Source organism: Zootoca vivipara, chromosome 6 (genome assembly GCF_965207765.1).
Source record: "Zootoca vivipara chromosome 6, rZooViv2.hap1.1, whole genome shotgun sequence".
NCBI classification, from domain to species: domain Eukaryota; kingdom Metazoa; phylum Chordata; class Lepidosauria; order Squamata; family Lacertidae; genus Zootoca; species Zootoca vivipara.
In genome coordinates, this window is record NC_142589.1 from 74763821 (window position 1) to 74781592 (window position 17772).

The window sequence follows — 17772 nt, forward strand, 5'->3', positions numbered from 1 at the left end:
CTCTAAGTTGGGGAGATATATTAGAATATGAACTATAAACTCAATTTAAAAATTGAGTTTATAGATATAATTTAATGGTGATAAGGAATGAGGAAATGTTAAGGAAATGTTGAGTTTATAGATGTAATTTAATGGTGATAAGGAATGAGGAAATGTTAAGTAATTAAAAATTATCTGGTATAAGGTGAAAACTGCTCTACGAGGAAGTAAATTAGGGAATCAAAGAGGGGGGAACCAGGGAAGTCTCAAAGTTATGAGAATGATATAAGATTATTAGATTGATTTTTTTTCCTTTTCTTTTTATTGTTGTTATATTTTTCTTTTTTTCTTATTTGGGGGGGTAGGGGGATCTTTTTCTTTTTCTTTTTTTGTATGCTGAATTTGTATTTTGTGTTATTTCTTTTAATGTGTAAAATGAATAAATATCATTTAAAAAAATAAAATAAAACTTCCCTCTTTCCCCCAGAATACACTTCGAGCAGCATCAGTGATACATCATCACTAGCATGTCACAAATGGGGAGGGGTATTGTCAGAGGCGGCTCCTCGCAGCATATTCCTTTTAGGTTTTTATTAAGTGCTGATTATTTACAGTGCTCGGAGCGATCTATATACATGCTTACGGTCAGGCGTCAGAACCTCCGAATGGAGATTGGCGCGTTTTTCTCCAGCAAAGAAGCTTTGGGAGACCCATCCTCTTCCCCCGACGTTTTCTGCGCAATTCCGGCGTCGGGGGAATTGGCCTTCCCCCCTGCCCCCCCTTTCCTGTCCCACCTGGGTCAGTGGCTCCGCAACCTTGCCTGAGCCTCGGGCACAGCTTCCTGATTCTCTGCTGGAGGCAGAGCTCTCCCCTGCGCTTGGGGATGGGCTGGACCTTAAGATGGGAGGGACTTCTCGGTATTCCCTGTCCCTCACATCCACCCCCCTCCCAGGCCCCCTTCCTTCCCTCCCCAGGGGTTCCAAAGGTGCCGGGGACGACTGAAAACCTAAAAAGTCCGTGCTGTCCGAGTCCGTGGGCGTAAAAATCTCCCCCCAATCTAGCGACCGTTCCCCTTCCCCCTGAGAAGACGGGAAGCCCAAAAAGTCCGTGGCGTCAGAGCTGGTAGGAGTAAAAATGTGCTGCCAGTCCTCTCCTTCCTCTGACGTGGACGACCTTGGAGAAACCCACACCTCCTCTTCAGGATCCTCAAATTCCGCTTCCCACCTCCATGGAGAGCTGCTTTCTGCGACTCCTTCCTCCGGCCCCTCCCCCTCTCCCTCCCTTTCCATGTGCCAGGGCTTTGGCCTGTGGGGGAATAGGGCATGGAATTCTTCCACTAAGAATTCCTCTGGTACTTCCGTGGCTGGTATCCACTCATTGTGGGATGGCGGAGTGTCTTCCCACGCCATGAGATACTCCAGCCCTCTCACACCTCTCCTTGAATCCAGAATCTCAGTGGCCACGTTGAGTTGCTGGGTGTCTACCCTCTCCCCCCTCCCTCGGGGGGGGGGCTGATCGCTGTCTCTGCACCTGGTGCTTTCCCTGTATGGCGATAGCAGCGATCTATGAAATACTGGGTGCACTCTCATGTCTTCCGGCAGTTCCAGCCTGAATGCTACCGGGTTGACCTGTTGTGTGACTGTGAAGGGACCCAACCTTCTGGGCGCTAACTTTTTGCACCTCCCTCTGGTGGGAAGGCCCTCTGAGGACAACCAAACCTTGTCCCCCACCCTGATGACCTCCCCAGGTCGTCTGTGGCGATCTGCCCCCTTCTTGTATGCTTCCTTGGCCCTCTCCAAGTGCTCCCTGAGCTGCTGGTGCACCGTCTCCAGTTCCTCCGCCCAATCCTCTGCCTGTGGGCCCTCCTCCTCCTCCTCCCCCTCCCTCTCTGGGAAAGATCTGAGGTCGCGCCCATAGTTGGCCTTAAAGGGCGACACCCCTGTGGAGACGTGCACTGCATTGTTGTAGGCAAATTCTGCCAGTGGCAGGCGATCCACCCAGTCCGTTTGCCTCTGGCTGACGTAGCATCACAGGTACTGCTGCAAAATGGCATTGACCCTCTCCGCCTGTCCGTTGGTCTGTGGGTGCCGAGCCGTCGACAAGCTGACCTCCACCTGCAGGAGGTTCATGAGCCTCCTCCAGAACCTGGAAACAAATTGGCGGCCTCGATCCGAAATAACCCTTAAGGGTAATCCATGCAGTCTGAATACGTGGTCAACGAACAGTTTGGCCGTCTCTTCTGCCGAGACCGCCCTGGCACACAGTATAAAATGGCACATTTTGGACATGAGGTCCACCACCACCAACACTGCGGTCTTGCCCCTGGAAGAAGGCAGGTCTGTGATGAAGTCCATGGACACTACTTCCCACGGCCTGTGCGGTATGGCTAATGGCTCCAGCAATCCTGCTGGTGCTGCTCTGACCACCTTTGCTCGCTGGCAGGTGTTGCAGCCCCTTACATAGTCCCGAACATCCTCCCGCACCCCTGGCCACCAGAAGTGTCTCATGACTAAGTGAGTGGTCTTGTCCCTTCCAAAATGACCCGCCGTTGGGTTGTCGTGCATCTGCTTGAGGACCTTACCTCTGAGCTGGGTGGTGGGCAGGTACAGTGCTCCCCTGTAAAAAAGCAGCCCCCTGCGTTCTGCAAAGTCTTTTGCTTGCTCCCTCCCCCCTCGCAGATCTCTGAAGATGCGGGTGGCGAACTCATCTGCTGCCGTCAGTGCTGTGAGTTCTGCCTCGCTCACCACTGCTGCTCCGCAGGACCATGCCGACGGGGGAAACACGTGTCGGGGTGCTGGTGGCAACTCCTCCTCCATGTACTCCGGCTTGCGGGAGAGGGCATCCGCCCTGACATTCTGCTCCCCCGGTATGTAGTGGATGGAGAAGTTGAAGTGCGAGAAGAACTCTGCCCACCATATCTGCCGCTGGTTGAGCACCCTGGCCGTTCTCCAGAACTCCAGGTTCTTGTGGTCCGTGCACACCTGAATGGGGTGCTTGGCGCCCACCAGGAAGTGTCTCCAGTGTTTAAACGCAGCATGGATCGCTAAGAGTTCCTTATCAAACACTGTGTAGTTGCGCTCTGGCTGGGTCAGCTTCCTGGAGAAAAAGGCACAGGGTCTCCACTCCCTGTTGGCGTCCAGTTGCAGCAGGATCACGCCCACAACTCTGTCTGAAGCGTCTGTCTCTACGCGTAGGGGCGCGTGCTGTACCACGTGGAACAAGTTCTGGTCTGAGGCGAACACCCTCTTGAGGCCTTTGAACGCTGCTTGCGCCTCCGGTGTCCACCTGAACTTTTGCTTGCCTCTCAGGCAGTCAGTGATGGGAGCCGTAACGCGAGAGAAGTTCTTGATGAACTTCCTGTAGAAGTTGGCGAAGCCTAATAGGCGTTGGGCATCTTTGCGCGTCCTGGGGCTGTGCCAGTCCAGGATGGCCTGCACCTTGTCCTTGTCCATCGCTAGCCCCTTGTCTGACAGCTTGTATCCCAGGAAGTCCACCTCCTTGGTGTGAAACTTGCACTTCTCCAGCTTCACATACAGGTGGTGTTGCTTCAGGCACTGCAACACTTCCCTGACATCCTTCACATGCTGCTCTGGGTCCTTGGAGTATATAAGGATGTCGTCTAGGAAGACCAAGCAGTTTTTGAAGAGGAGTGAGCCTAGGACGTGGTGCATGAAGGCCTGGAAGCATGCGGAGCCCCCTTGCAAACCGAAGGGCATCACCAGATATTCGAAAGAGCCCAGCGGTGTGAACATCGTGGTCTTCCACTCATCGCCTTCCTGGATCCTGATCAAGTTGGACGCCCCCCTCAGGTCGAGCTTGGTGAAGATCTTGCCCCTGCGTGCCGCTGTCAGCAGATCGTCCACTCTGGGCATTGGGAAAGCCACCGGTTCCGTCATGCTGTTGAGCCGTCTGAAATCCACCACCAGACGGCGCTGTTGCGTGTCTTTTTTGTCCACCCAGAAGACCGGGCTGCCCCCTGCTGCCTTGCTTTCTCTGATGAACCCCCTCTTGAGGTTCTTGTCGATGAACGCCCTCAGATCCTCTAATTCCTGATCTGACATAGAGTACAGCTTGGCTGGGGGTAGCGTTGCCCCCGGTATCAGGTTGATCTGACAATCAAAGGACCTGTGCGGGGGCAGGTGGTCGGACTCTGCTTCGCTGAAGACCTCCTGTAGGTCCCAATACTGTTTGGGAATCGCCTCTCCCCCTTTAACGTGCATGGTGGCCACCGTGGCTATCGGTGGCCCCTCCCCTGGTTGGCGCTGCATGCAATGTTCCAGACAAAAGTCCAATCCAAACGTGATGCACTTCTGGTGCCAACTGATGGAGGGGTCATGGCGCGCCAGCCAGCTCATGCCCAAGACGATGGGGGGGTCTGAGATGGTGGTTACGTTGAACGCCAGTGTCTCTGAGTGCTGTCCCACCGTCATTCTCATGGGGGGGGTCTGATGGGTGATGGCCCCTCCCAGCAACTCCCTGCCATCAATGGTGGAGACGTGCAGGGGAAAATCCAGCTGCAGAAGTTGGATTTGGTGCACTTCTGCAAAGTCTCTCGAGAAGAAATTGGCCGACGCCCCCGAGTCGATTAGCACTAAAACCGTCAGGGGATATCCATTTGGGAGTGTTAGAGTCACTTCTAGAACCACTCCTGCTCTGGGGTGTGTGGGCTGGCGTTGCTCCTCCGTGGAAGGGAGGGTGGGAGGGGGCTAGCTTCCGTCGATTGCGCCTGGCTGCTGCCCCCTGTCTCCTGCAGCCAGGCTGTCTCGTTTCCCTGCTGTTGCGTTGAGTCTGTGGGGGCGGGCATAACAGTTCCCGCCCTTCCCTGCCATTCCCTGCGATGCGGACAATTCTTGACGAGGTGACTGGGGGAGTGGCACAAAAAGCAGTTTCTTCCCCTCCCCTCCTTGCGTTTCTGTGGCGCCGGGGTTTGAAAAGCCCCCGCGCGCGCGCTCCTCCGATCTCCATCGGTCCGGCTCTGGGCTTGGTCTGGGCGGGGCTTGGGGTGGGCCCTGGGGTGGGGTCTGGTGATGTGGTCTGTCCTGGGAGCGTGGGAACCAAGGTTTTACTGCGCGCGTTGCTTGTTTGTCATTCCATCTGGATTCCTGTCTCACCCCCACCGCTAACGCTGCTTTGCTCAACTCATCCATAGTCCGCGGTTTCGGACCTCTCGCCAGCTCATCCTTAACGTCTGGGTGCAAACCCAGATAGAAAGCTGATTTCACTGGATCACTGTGCAGATCCCACCCCAGTTTGTGCACCAGCATGGTGAATCTTGCCCAGTACTCTCTGACTGTCAATTTCCCTTGTGTTACGTTATGAAGTTCTTCTTTTGTGGCTTCCATTTCACTGTCACTAGCGTACATTATTTTTAAAGCTTCTAGAAATAGTTTTACGTTCTTCATGCAATCATTTTTTTGCGCAATTAGCGGTCTGACCCATTCGCGGGCGGCCCCAGTCAAATGTTCTATGATAAAGGAGACTCTGTGCGCATCATCTGGGAATTCCGCCTCATGCAATTCCAGCGCATAGTTTATCTCCGTCTCAAATCCCAGGTACTCTCTAGGATCGCCGCTAAACTTGGTGACTAGGGTCTGTCCCCTTCTCACTTGGACTAGCTGTTGTTGGGGCGCCCCCCCCCCCGCCTTTTGTGGCTCTTTCCTCATCCAGCTTTTTCTGTAGCTCCAACACCATCACCCTTAGCTGCTTCTCAGTCTCATCTTTCGTCCTCACCTGCTCCACCAGCTTGTTCAGCTCCTCCCGCGTTCCGCGCGCTTCCTCCTGAGCGACATGCAATTGCTGCTGTGCCTGCGCTGTCAGGTTCCGTAGCTCCTGTTTCACTGCTTCGGCCTCCAGCCTCCAACGCTCAGCCTCTTGCGCGCTCATCGCGGCAACTCCAAAGTAGCCAGAAAGATTCGGAGGTTGCTGTCAGAGGCGGTGATGTGGCTACTCTAGAGTAACGACTCCTCGCAGCATATTCCTTTTAGGTTTTTATTAAGTGCTGATTATTTACAGTGCTCGGAGCGATCTATATACATGCTTACGGTCAGGCGTCAGAACCTCCGAATGGAGATTGGCGCGTTTTTCTCCAGCAAAGCTTTGGGAGACCCATCCTCTTCCCCCGATGTTTTCTGCGCAATTCCGGCGTCAGGGGAATTGGCCTTCCCCCTGCCCCCCCCTTTCCTGTCCCACCTGGGTCAGTGGCTCCGCAACCTTGCCTGAGCCTCGGGCACAGCTTCCTGATTCTCCGCTGGAGGCAGAGCTCTCCCCTGCGCTTGGGGATGGGCTGGACCTTAAGATGGGAGGGACTTCTCGGTATTCCCTGTCCCTCACAGGTATACAAGGGTTGGGGGACGTGGGTGGCGCTGTGGGTTAAACCCACAGAAGGTCGGCAGTTCGAATCCCCGCGACGGGGTGAGCTCCCATTGTTCGGTCCCTGCTCCTGCCAACCTAGCAGTTCAAAAGCCTGAACTGCAAGTAGATAAATAAGTACTGCTCCGGAGGGAAGGTAAACATCGTTTCCATGTGCTGCTCTGGTTTGCCAGAAGCGGCTTTGTTATGCTGGCCACATGACCTGGAAGCTGTATGCCGACTTCCTCGGCTATTAAAGTGAGATAAGTGCCGGTCCCTGTACCTTTACCTATATAAGCGTTACACAAGTTCAACATTAGGTCACTTTATCAGACACCTTTCCCAACACCTCTTAGGTACCCATCACCAAAAGAACAATAAAACTCTTGACATATCCTTGCCCTCAGGACTTGTCTGGAGATGGGCTTTCAGAACACCTGACTTGCTAAATTGCCTCTGCGGATGTCCAGTGTTGCCCCCTTGGTCACTCCCTGGGTGGGGGGGGGCCATGTATGTGCTCTCATGCTTGGGGGGAATTATGGCGGGATGCCCTGTTCCTGCTGCTTACGTGACTTCCTGCTTCTTGGTTCATGGAGGGAGGTGGAGCCCAAATTCACCTTTCTTTAAGGATTGAAATGGCGTTGGAATGAGGAGAGTCGGTTAAAGTATGGATTTTCTATGAATTTATAAAGCTAGGTATCTTCCCTGAGCTGTCAAGTCAAAAGGATATATTCAGGCATATTTGTAACATTCTAACAACTTTAAAGATGTTTGGGGGGGGGACACATGTCATTTCCGTAAACCTACTTGTTTCAGATCCTGTTTTAAAATGAGCAAAACTTATTCTTAGGATGGAAGCACCTCTTCTCGCATCAGACTGTGGATTGTGGCATGTCAGGGGTGGAACTGTAGCTATATGGTTACCAGATTTTTTTCAATGAATCTGGGGGCCCTTTTTATGTGTGTGAAGCTGAGTAGCAACAGGGAGTCAGTAGTGGGGATGGTGAGGCAAAAGACCCTGGGCCCAAGCACACAGGCATATTGTATAAAGGTGCAAAGCCCTTCTTTAGCACCCTGTAAAACATAAATGTGCAGAGTTGTGTTTTTTTTTAAAAAAAAACTGGGCAATGGCGTGCTGCCCACTCATGACTCCCGAGCCTTCCCCGATCTCCTTCCCCTTCCCCCTTTGTTTTGACAGATCAAGGGAGGCTCGGGAGTCATGGGTGGGCGGCCGTTGCCCAGGAGGGGCCAGCCTGTTATCGCAGTTGGCTCTGGCTGGCCTCAGGAGCTGCTCACTGCTCACTGCTGTGGCGCAGGAAAAATGGTGGGTGCCACAGCACCGAGCAGCTCTTGAAGCCAGCCAGAGCCAACTGCGATAACAGGCTGGCTTCGGGCTGCTGAGGCTGCTGCTGCAACGTTTCCAGGGACAGATTTGCAAATCCGGGGACTGTCCCTAGGAATGTCTGGCAACCCTAGCTTAGCATTGGACCACGATGCCCAATACAACCCTCCAGGAAGTGTGGAAAAGACTCCTCTCTGAAATTCAGACCACCAGTGTTTCTGAAACTCGGGTCCCCAGCTGTTGTTGGACCACAACTTCCATCATCCCTACCTAACAAGACCAGTGGTCAAGGACGGTAGGAGTTGTAGTCATAGAAACATAGAATTGCAGAGTTGGAAGGGACCCTGAGAGTCATATCGTCTAAGCCCCTGCAATGCAGGGACCTTTTGCCCAACAACAGCTGGTGAGCCAAGTTTGAGAAACGCTGGTAGAGCAAGGATGGGGAACCCTCGCCCTCAGGTGTGGCTGGGCAGGTAGGGGTGGGGCTTTCTGACCAGGCCTAGGCATTGAAGGTTATCAGTCCTCACCATTTGTTTATGTTTCAGTGACTAATCTAAAAAGCATGGCTATAGTCCGGAAAATGAATAAATAACATACCCTACTTTTCCGTGTATAAGACGAGGGTTTTTTTTTTTTTTTTTTTAAATTATATCAAAAATTGGGGGTCTTCTTATACAGTGGTACCTCGTGTTACAAACGCCTCAGATGTTATGATGGCTGAATGGGGTGTTTACCCAAATGACGGAAAGAAAGAAAGAAAGAAAAGAAAAGAAAAGAAAGATGCGAGTGTTTGCTTCTTTTGGATTTGTATATTGAATAAAAGAGCCGTATCAGAACGTACATTCAATTGAAAAATGACTTGCGCACCTTCTGTTTTCTTGATCAATGATGGGAGCCGACTGTGAAGAGACCAAATGGTGTTGTTGGAGTTACTTGTGAAAACGTAACTTATTCAGAGAATCTTTGGGTAAAAATGCTGACTTCTTTACTGAAACTTTCCCCCCTTTCATCCCCCACCAAACATACTGCATCCACCACGACCAACAAAATTAAACTTGAAAGAAAAGGCCTGTTATTGCTTCCAGAAGACTCAAGAAACATAGGCACTATATATTTCAAACTGAACACTGTTATTTTAACTCATGTGAAACTACACATTCTCTGTGCCTATTTTATGGTTTTGTTTTTCATCTTTTAATTTTCGTCTCGTGTTACAATTGTTACAATTGTATAATGCATATAAATTGTTTTATCTCTCTCTCTATATAAAAATGTAAAGGGTCCATGTTTGGGACTTTCCACTTTTCTTGGAAACCGCTTGACCGCTTGTGTTCAAATTTGGACACAGCATCCAGTACCAATACGCGAGTGCCAACATAACCTTAGATTCCACACATGCCAAACCTTTGGCAGGTAAAAACGGAATTTTCTCAAAAAACAACAACATAGCGCCCTCCACTGGACAACAAGGGAACAGACGCCATATCCTTTTGCAGCTAGAAAACCTTCGCCCTCTATCGGCGGCTACACTGGTACTGCAGCTAGAAAACCTTCCCTCTCCACAGTAACTTGGCTCGCCTTTACAGACTAGGCCGAACTAGGCCGAATGGAGGTGGGGACTCGCATGGGTGGGTGTTGGGGGGAGGAGGGGACGGAATAGGTCATGGGTCGGGACAGGGTGGGGGGAATCACAAGGATGAACCGGGGGGTGGGGAGGAGGCAGAATAGGTCATGGGTCAGGACAGGGTAGGGTAAATCACAGGGATGAGCCGGGGGTGGGGTGGGGAGACGGGATACGGCATGGATCGGGACAGGGTGTGGGGGGGAAACACAGGGATGAGCCACAGCAACGCGTGGCTGGGCCAGCTAGTACATTATAAAATGAAATATAATCATCATCATCTTTTATTATTTATTATTGGTTTTAATTTTAAAAAACCCAAAATGACCACAAGTTACTGATTAACTGGGGGTGGGGAGGGAGATAACAGAAAGGCCGAGGATGGAATGAAAATGGAATGAAGTGACTGCAGCAGCAGCAGCTGCACCCACTGCAAAATCTAAATAATGTATACAAAACACTCCAAATGCTGTAAATAAATTCAGCCTGATACAATCTCACTTTATACAGCTTGCTTTTCAGAAGATAAGAACGAAAACAAAACAAAATAAATCAAATTAAAGAAAAGAAAATCCTAATAAGTGTTCCAACATAATATGCTGAACTTCAAATTTCAAATCATCATTTAAAAAATGTAATCTTACATACTTCCAAATACTTATATTTGTGGGCATTAAGGTGGACTGCCAGTTTAAAAGCTAAGCAACTAGTCTTAAGCTTGGTAGTTTTGAAAACTTATAACATTATTTGTTTCTTTTAACATTTATTTTCAACCAGGCTTTTGGCCTTCACCTTGAAGAGTTTTAGATCTTGTGGTTTCCTTTAGTGGGTGGGCCAGGTTGAGCTACCCTTTACATATATGGATATGTATTTTTGTTTGTTTGTTTGAAATCTTAACATTTTTTATTATATTAGGGTTGCCATATTTCAAAAAGAGAAAATCAGGACAGAAACATTGTTGTTGAACATTTTTTGGCAAAGTTGTTGAGATTTTTTTAGTCTTTTTTTTTTTCAAAACCTTGGGAAAAAATTGAGGAAAATTCCCAGCAATTTCCACCCGGACACAGCTTCTGATGGCCGATTGCCAGCTTATGTCTGGGAAATTTCGGGTGTATGGCAACCCTATTTATATTGTAAGTCGCTTTCAGTTTACTTTTTTTGGGGGGGCTAATAAGCCTAATAATAATAATAATACAGTAAATTTTTTTCATATCTCATGTGTACATGGCCTACTCTGGAAACTGGAATATATTGTTGGATATCCTGAATTGCAAGATGAAGGTTGAGACCCAGTGCCACCTCCACCCCCCTTGCAAGTTCATTGATTTGGGGAGGGAGGCAGTAGGAGTAAGCAATCTTGCTCCTTCCTCTGAAAGAGTACAACTGGGTTTGTGATTTGCATTTTCCGCAGCAGAACAAGGAAGGCAACAAGTGGAAGTCCCCCCCCCCCCTGGTCAATTTCTCCTTGTGTTAAGTCATGCAACATACATCACTTCCTTTCCTTTCTTTTTTGTTATCCATCTTATTGCCAGTGCCCCCTGCTGGAGAGAAAGAGAATGAGCGTTAGGAAGAAGGCTGTCTCTCACTCAGAGCATGGGTAGGCTACGAATTTAAAGTGTTGGTTTGTGCGGGACCCTCTTGGCTGTGAGTCCTGGAAGACCGGCTCCCTGCATTGGGAGGACTGGGCCCTGACTTGACTCCAGCTACAAAAGCTGAGGCTGCTGAAGAGGCCACAGACCAACCTTGACTGTCTCTTAGGCCATTGAGCCTGAGCCGCCATTGGCAAAACAGGCAGCAACAGCAGCAGGTATGATCTGTGCTTACGATAATATTATATTCTGTTGTTAATGACGCTGTTTTAAATGTGCATTTTATATGTGACTTCCTTCAGCAACGTTATATTTTGAAATGTTTTGGGATTTTGCCGTAGTTAACTTTGCTGCGTTTAACGTGCATTCCATCGTTGACCTTGGCAATGTCTTGTTTTGAAATCTTTAATATATTTCAGTTTCCTGTTAATTTAGGGAGGCTTTTAATGCTTAATAGATTATTTTATTTTATTTTTCTGTTGGAAGCCGCCCAGAGTGCCAGGGAAACCCAGCCAGATGGGTGGGGTACAAATAAATTATTATTATTATTATTATTATTATTATTATTATTATTTATTATTATTAATTATGTTGCTTTGAATGTATACTTCATGTTTTGTCTTTCTTCAATAGTGTTTTCTTCTGAATTGCTTTTTATGACAATTGCCTGCCTTGTCAACCGCTCTGACATTTTTTTCTTAAAAATGTAAAGCGGTCTAGAGAGGAAAGGAATGAATCAAAACGTTCTTTTTCCTCATGTGTGTGAAAGAGAGAGACAGATGCATTTCCGACAGTGATAGCATACATTGCAAAAACTTCTGTCGCAATGTGCTTGCTGGCCTTTTAAGGCGCCTTGGGATTTTATGTCGCTTTTGCTACAACAGACTTAGGCAGCCCACCCTGGTAGAAATCTAATGGGAGATGGTGTTTGTGCACCTTATCAAACTTTCCAATGGGAAAGAAATAGTTCCCAAAGAAGACACTGAGGAAGAGTGTAGACCAGGGGTCAGCAAACTTTTTCAGCAGGGGGCCGGTCCACTGTCCCTCAGACCTTGTGGGGGGGGGCAGACTATATTTTGAAGTAAAAAATAATGAACAAATTCCTATGCCCCACAAATAACCCAGAGATGCATTTTAAATAAAAGGACATATTCTACTCATGTAAAAACATGCTGATTCCTGACCGTCCGCGGGCCGGATTTAGAAGGCCATTGGGCCGGATCCGGATCCGGACCCGGGGCCTTAGTTTTCCTACCCACGGTGGAGGCTGTGGCGCTCTAAACACACACACACACACACACACACACACACACACACACACCCTGTTAGATGCCCTGGCTTGTTGGACGGGACGGCAGATAAAGAGGCTTGCAGGATGGATGGGGAAATAGGGCGGGGGGGGGGGCTCTTGGTGGGAGCCAAAGGCATGTCAAGCTGTCAGAGATGCAAAAAGAGATAAATGAATGGCTGGGCTACAGCATGAATAAATGAACTCTCCTCCTCTTGCTGGGCAAAAGGGTTATATGTGATCCAGAGAGAAAGAGAGCAACAGCCCCCGCCCCCGGCAACTCTCCCCATGGGTCCATAGAATTGGGAGGGGGGGTGTCTGAGTCTATCTGACAAGGGAAGAAGAAGAATGGTGGATGAAATGAACATGGAAGGCTCTGACGGAGGGGGACCAGCAAATACCGCTTGAACCTGATGCTTGCGTGGAGGGGAGCCGTTGTGTGTTTGTGTATGAACTGATCACCTGCGCCCTCCCTTGTCGTTCCTCCTCCTTCTGAATGTGGCCTAGGCCTCTCTTTGCCGCCATGTACATCCCAGGGTGTTATCTATCCTCAGAGTTTAGGGAAGGATTAATTGTTGTTGTTGTTGTTGTTTGTTGTTGATTACCAGCCCTTCACCTTCAGGTTGTAGTCAGGGCGGATTTCAATTACTGTACAACGCAAAGACAGTCGAAAGCAACTTAAAATCACAGAAAAATCACAGGTGGGTCTAAAAACATTATCACGACCCTTTTTAACCCTCATGCTCAGTGCATTACGGAGCAAAGTCTAGCCCACTCTCCCCACCATGGTATAACTTGTATAAATTCCTCAACCAGAAGCCCCGTTTATTAACTAAGGAGAAGGGCTGCCTGTCAGTATTATTGCTACATAATATGACTGTTGTTATGATTGTTGAGTCTGCTCAGCATCTTTCAATAGCAGACTAGTTTGGTGCAAAGGAGAAAAGGCGGTGGCGTGCATTAGGCTGAGGCCTCCATCCTTTTGCGAACTCTGTGTGCTTTACTCCCAAGTAGACATTATTGGATTGCCGTTGCTCCTTGAGGCATATTGGATCTGTCATTCGGACTGCTCTCGAAAGTGAAGGATCAGGATCTGTAAAGGTAAGAAGGTGGCCTTATAGCTTCTGGAGGCCCCGGGTGTCGCCTTAATGACTTTGTGGCTTATAGGGGGTGCTTTAATTCCCTCCAGAGCAATAGGTGAGGCAGCCCTCTCTCCCTGCCAACCACCCCCATAGTTAAATGGAAAATATCAATATTGGAGTCCGGAGGAGAAGGCAGCGGTGAGCTTCCGGAAATCTTACGGATGAGAGCAGAGCTGGGGTCAGAGGTCGCCATGCTCAGGAATCTGCCAAGGGGCTGCCCCTCTCCCACAGGGGGCCCAACTAGCAAGAACTGCAGTGAGGAGGAGACTGGGGACTGATGGAGGTAGGGGAGGGGGGCACGGAGGGTGTCGATCCTGGCACCAACACCAGGCAAGAGCTAGGGTGTTTGTGTGAATGCATTGCCTGGGCCCACCTTTGTGGATGCTTCAGGGGCGGGGGGAAGGTGGGGTTGTGGGTTTAAAACCAATCTCCCCCCACTCTCCCCCAAGTCCTATCTATTTATCCTTCCGTGTGCCTGCACATCTTTTATTTTTTTTCCCCTACCCCTCCCTTTTCCCCTTTCTCCTCTTTTCTAATTCTTCCTCACTCACCCCCCCCTTTCTCCCCTTAGCTCCCGGGCTCCCCCATGCATGAAAAGAGCCCTTATTTAATTTAGTCGCCACGAAAATCGATTCTGCCATTCGATACAAAATAAGAATCAAGCAGATTAAGGGACGGAAATTAACTCTGAAAATATTTTTGATGGAGTGCCTTGTACTCTCCCCGCCAAATGGACTGCAAAGTGGAACAAATGACGGGCAGCTAGTGCTGGCGACAGGAGCTTTCCATCTTCCCATTATCCACTAATGGGAAAGGTCCCGCTCTCGAGCCTTGGCCCACGGATTAATCACAACCCAGCCTTTATGAAGATTTATTTCTCCTTGCCGGCAGCCCGCGCCGGGATGAAGTCATAACGCTCGGGGGAGTGGAGCGCTCCCCGAAAGGAGGGGAGGAAGTGTTTAGAAAGGAAGAGGAGAGAGGGGAGCCGAAATAAATAAAAAATAAAGAGATGCTGGCTAAAAATAGAGGAGGAAGGGGAGGACCGAACAGAGCAGGCCCCGGAGGAGAGGGGAGGATGGAGTGATAGCCAGAATTTTTTTTCATTTTAAACTTACATCCCGCTTTTCGTTTAGACATTCGCAAATCTCAGAGCGACTCCCAACAGACAGCAAACCATTAGAAAAAAAAATTGTCAATCAGTTAACACATCCACAATTTCAAGAATTATGAACCTTTATTGTAGTTCGTTTTGGAACGGCTTGGTTGTTCGGTCACTGTAATTTTTTAAAATCCGTTTTGATCATCGTAGGCCTATATGATGTTGTTGTAACCGGCCCTGGGCGTTCATGGTGAAAGGCGGACGAGAAATATTATAAATCAACAAACAACTGCAGGGGCTGAAATGGAAAAGAGAGGAAGAACGATCCAGCGATCCAGGGAGAATCAAAAGGGGTTTAACTCAATGCATAAGGAGCCCACCCTCAGAGCTCACCTGATCTCTGTGGGGAACTCATTCCGCACTTCTCTCTGAACTCCAACCAACCAAACTTCAATAGATGGTGGTTGTCAGAAAGCCCCCCCCCCCGCCCCACATACTTCACAGTGACCAGGGCAGAAGGGCTGGGCTTGTATATACCCCATACATGGCTTCCCCCAAATAATCCTGGCAGCTGTAATTTGTTGAGGGTGCTGGGAATTGTAGCTCTGTGGAGAGTGAACTACAGTTCCCATAATTCTTTGGATGAAACCATGTGGTTTAAACGTGTGGTGTTGATGCAGTTTGCTGGGGATTGAGACAGTGGCGAATGAGTTTCTTCAGGGTATTGTAGTGCTAGACACATCTTCCTCCTCAGACGTGAGCAATTTCTTGACCTATCCCACTTCGTTTTGAAAAAAACCCAGTGGTGGATTGGTGCAGTAGTAAAAGCAGGGCTGGGTGCCCACTTAGGCATTGCCCAAAAGAGGACATGCATCACTCAAAAAATATGTATTGGAACTGCATAAAATGTGCATATGGTAATTTATTTGCCCATATGCAAATTTGGAAATATTTACTATTATTTAAATTGGAAACTAGCTAAGCCTAGTGGGAAAGGCTGTGAACAGGGGAGGCCAGGTGTTGGGCCACTTGCTCTCAGTTCTCATCGCTCTTTATCTGTGGACCAAACAGCCCATTTGCAAACAGAGGACTGCCCTCTGTGAAGTAGGATATGGCCGCCCCAAGGTCAGGCAGTTGCAAGCACCTAGCTGTGAAAAGGACTTTACCTAAAGCAGAGGTGGTGGGGGCCTGTGACTTTCCATATGTCATTGGACTCCAACTCCCATCAGCCCCAACCAGCATGGCCAAGGGTCAGGGATGATGGGAGGTGGAGTCAAGTAGGAGGCAATGTCTGAACGCTGCCCCCACATAAAACAACAACCTCTCTGCAGATGATTATTACTACAGTATTTTTTTTGGAGGGGGCACACATTCAGGAGCAAGATTTTAGCCCAGGCCTCTCCCTGCTGTGCTGAATTTTTAAATGTCGGGGAGCAATAGAAAAGTGAACCCCCATTTGTAGGCTAAAGCAGCACAGTCGACTCTGTCATCACATAGCTCCTTTAGCTCATTCCTGCCCAATTTTGAAGGTTGTGTAAACCAGGACAGAGTCTGTGGTGGTGTTTCAAGGGCTACCAGAAGTCTGCACTTCGTGCCTGGGCCTGGTTTGTGCATGCCTTAGTGGGAATGTTAGTTTTGTTTAACTTGTAGGAAGCCCTGCAGTCCCAGTTCAGACAGCCTAATCAACTGTCTCAGGATCCCCATTCTGTTTCATGTGTGTAGACCAGGCCCACATAATACATACAATGAGCTGACGGAATTCTGCTTCCATCGCCAACTCCCCCACCTCACCAAACCTCTTTTCGTCTAGGCCTCGCCAATCCCCACTCTCCACTAACCCCATAGACTTTCCACCTCAGGGTGCGTCTCATCATGCTATAGTTTACAGCACCACCTGCCTGTGGTCAAGCAAACTGCAGTGTGACGACGCGCTTACCTTTTTGTTATATGCAGTAGAGTAGATAGCATTTCTAAATGTGTATGTGCAAACGTGTTTGTATCAGCATATGCAAATTTTGTGCAGATCTCTGCCTTTTTCGGGGTGTGTGTGTGTTGATGCATGAAGTGCTATCTGATCTGCACCTGGGAAGTTGCTGATTGGCCAGCAGTATTCTTCATGGGGAAAAGCCAACAATATAACACAGGTCTCTGCAGGACAGTCAGCAGCCATATGGCAGCATTATGCTGATCTTCTGCCTCCTGCAATGTCTTCCACTAAAGATGTAGGGTTTTCCCTGAGTCCTACCTGTTACACCACCTTGCAGACCTTTGGGGGCAAGGGAGGCAGATGAACCATAATCTCCAAATCCACAGCTTTCATAAAAAAGAAGAGTACGGTTCTAGCATTTGCAGAACCTGAGATATGAGGCACAATGTACATTATTCTTCTTCTCATTTGTTTCCTTGTTTTACTATGCCCCCACCCCCCAAAAAAATCCACGAGGACACCTATTCCCTCATTCTATGTAATGTTTTCAATTGTAGCTGCTTGGCACACTCTGTTAGCAAATGCTTCCTCCCATTTTGCTGGAGAGTTAGGAGCATTTCCCCAGTTTTCACACCCCATTTCTCCGGAGGGGGGTACTAAGCAGAAAATAACTCTAGAATTAGAGGGCCCAAGCATTCCCGTACTCAGTTAATCTTGTTACCTACAACTGGGGCTTAATTAATTTCTAAAACGAGGTGCTGAAACATCTGGAATAAAGTACCAGCACTTGGAACAAAAAGTCCTGCCCCTAATCTCAGTACAGAGAACTGGTGCTGGTTACTTGAAGGGAAACTCTGCACATGCACAGGCTCACCCTTGACTTGTTGTGCCTTTGAAAGGAGCTTCTTGTTACTGCATTTTAACACAGACCTCCCTCCCAAGAAGCCGAGAGCACATGCAACAGTGCAACAGCATGCAACAGTGTCCTCACAACAGCCTCACGAGGCAGGCCAGGCTGTGAGCAGCCCAAGGTTACCCAGCGAGATTTCTGGGTGATTGGAGACTTGAACCTGTCCAAAGTGCAGTACCCTAACCATTATGCAAAACTACCTCTTGAGTTGCCTGCGATTGCCTTGGTCTCGGCCCTTTTACCTTTTTAAAGTCCTCCTTCTCCCCCTCCTTCCTTTACCTGGTCAGAGCCTCTCCCCACTTTCCCTTCTGCTCTAAGAGCCTGTCTGCAGCCCGCCTGTAGCTGATCAATGGCTTATTGCTAGCTATTTGCTCCCCCTTCATTTCTCCATCCATCCCTCAAATCCCGCCAGGATCAGAGAAACGGATGGGTCTTTAAACAGATCCCGTAATGTACCAGATGTCCCCAGCCCTTGTTCCATACTCTATCATCCCTCTCTCCCCCTCCTTGCTCCAAGAACAACGGGT